Here is a 2,818-nt window from a genome sequence, read left to right on the forward strand (position 1 = left end):
CGATGTAAGCCCCGCGTCGGCGCTCCGCTTTCTTATAGGCAGCCCGTCAGCGGCCCGCCTTGTTCGAGGAGGAGCCGAAGCGGGGCCTCTCTGAAAGGGCGGACGGCGGGAAGTTTCCCTGCTTTCGCGACTCCTTTCCGATCGCTCGCGCCGCCCCTCTCACCCCCTTTTCGGCACGTACGCCGCGTTTTGCTCCCGAGCCCTTCACAACAGTCGGTCTGGGTCGTCCCCCTGTTTTAGTCTGACACGGAGCTGGCCACCAGCGGGAGAGGCGGCAATGTGGTGCTTCCACACCATGGAGCGACGGAGCTGCTTCTCTGTTGACCTCTACTTGCCCCGCTGTTGGACATAGTCCGGTCTATGTAAAACCAGTTCAGAAAATAAGGGGCAACTCAGCTGAAGCCTTATACTGTACACAGGGAGTGGCTGTTTTCAAGTTGTCTGGGCAAATTAGCAGGAGACAGAACAGGGGAACTAACTAGGTGTGGACTTCTTTCAGAGCACCTGAGAAGTAAAGGGCACCTGCCATGGCCTGGTCTCCTTCTAGATCAGGGGTTCCTAAATTGTTTGCCATCACACCTCCCATTAGGGCTGTGCTTCTCGATCTTGGCAACTTTAAGATGTGTGGACTTCAACTCCCAGAATTCCCTAGCCAGCCATGGGAGCCGTGGGAATTGAAGTCCAGACATCTTAAAGTTGCCAAGGTTGAGAAACACTGCTTTAGTGAAACCTTAATGTACACACCTCCCCTAAAAATCCATACACCCAATTGAACAATGAAAACAATACAATGAAACGTTGGGAAAGGTGGATTTATTGTAGCAATGTAACTAAAAGGTTCTTCACACCTCCCCTGGACTCTGCCTGCACCTCCCCAAGGGAGGTACACCTCACAGTTTGGGAAACCCTGCTCTAGGGGATGCTGCTCCCTGAATACCCAGCTAGTCTATTTTTTGGCACACTGGCTGGAAACAGCAACTCTAACTCATCTAAAAAATGCCAGGCTGTGGAAGGTTACTGTAATTAGGCTTGGAAGATGCTTTCGACTGGATTGCTTCCAAAGACTCAAAGCAGGCTTGGTAGAGAAAACAGAAGGGATTTCCATGGGGCCAACATGAACAAACAGTGGCAGAAGTGGAAAATATTCCTATAGTCTGAAGGCCAGCCAGCCCAGCAGCTCAGAGATGAGGAATCAGTGGTTTGTTGGGTCATTCTGAACTACAGCTTCAGGCATTCCTCACTGCTGGGAGTTATAAATCACTGTGATCTGGAGGGCGAAAGGTTACCTGCCCCTTCATCTTCCACATTATTTGCAACAAATCGTTTTACAAAGCTGATTGGGGCTGCAAATCCCAATGCTGTTTCTCTAGCCGCAGAGAACTAAAACTAACATTCCTGGTTATTTGTTTAACTATCTCTGCTCTATGAGGTTTTACAGTACTAATACCCTTCTCTGTGAATGGGCAAGTTGTGAAAGTTGTGTGCTTCCATATGCAGACTAAAGCATATAAGGAAAAATCTTACCTCTGAACTGGTAGTCCAGTAATGTGTTGCACTGCTTAAGAATACATAGCAGGACTTATGTCTAGCAGCCTCTAGGAAACTTCAAAATTAGAAGACAGTAATATTCACAAAACATTGGGGCAGGGAATTCAGGTACTAGCACTGACTTCATAGAAAGCACCCAGGAGTATACCCATGACATATCACCAATCACATTCAATGAGAATAAGTGATGAAGGAAATGCAATGCAGTTTGCCTTTGAGTAGCATGCTGATGCCCACATTCCAATTGGGTAGGGCAGGGACAAAAACTAAACTGAATTTTGTTTCATTTGCTTTGAAAGTAGTTAAAAATTAAATATAGTTAATTAAGGCCATGCAGCTCTTCAAAGGGATGCTTTGCTTCCTTGAAGGCTTGAGCAAAATTACCGTACAAAATAAAACTGCAAAGCTTCTAAACAGTGGAGTGGTACATTGCTTTATTGGCTAATGGCTGTTGTGTATGTGCAGCACATCTATGTAAGTCCTTGTGGTCAAAGCAAAGTGCCTTGACAAGGCACACTGGCCATGCCTTGATTTTCATTAGGGCATAATGAATGCTTCTACAGTAGGGTTCCTCAACCTTGGCAACTCTAAGCTGTGCGGACTTCAACTCCCAGAATTCCCCAGCCAGCTGGCTGGGGAATTCTGGGAGTTGAAGTCCGCACAGCTTAGAGTTACCAAGGTTGAGGAACCCTGTTCTACAGGACCTGTAGTTCATCAAGCCTGCACAGGCCTGTAGTTAATATTCTTTTCTAGGTCTTCCTCATGGTCCAGTAATGTGTTTTTCTCTCATTCTTGAGTTAGCATTAAAGCATAACAATATGAATTATCTTGTCCCCGCAGCCTCTCTTTCCTGTCTTAGCAACTAGCTTAGGCAGTGTTGCTACCCTCTCATAATGTATTGCGGTGCAGTTTTGGGCAGCAGTTAGTGGCCTCCCTACTGTTCTTTCCCTTCCACACAGCATCGTCTGCCAGCAGGAAAACCAGCCACTTCTGCCAGCATCTCTTTCACTGCCCACAGAGACATGGCCTTTCTAGCAAGTGGTCTTGCTTTATCCTGACCCAAAAGCTGCACTCCAAGCAACTCTCTTGGAGAGAGAGAGGAAGAGAAGAGCAGAAGAGGAGGAAGAGAAGAGCAAAACGTCTTGAGGGAGCTTGGAAAAATGTTTAGGTTTGGAGTGCCTTTTTCTCTCTCTCACATGCATGTGTGCTAGGGTCCCTCGTGAAAGAAATGTGCCAAGAGCAACTTTTACAGTGGAGTGGGGGAGAGCAG

This window comes from Candoia aspera, chromosome 3 (assembly GCF_035149785.1).
Source record: "Candoia aspera isolate rCanAsp1 chromosome 3, rCanAsp1.hap2, whole genome shotgun sequence".
In the NCBI taxonomy this organism is placed as follows: Eukaryota; Metazoa; Chordata; class Lepidosauria; order Squamata; family Boidae; genus Candoia; species Candoia aspera.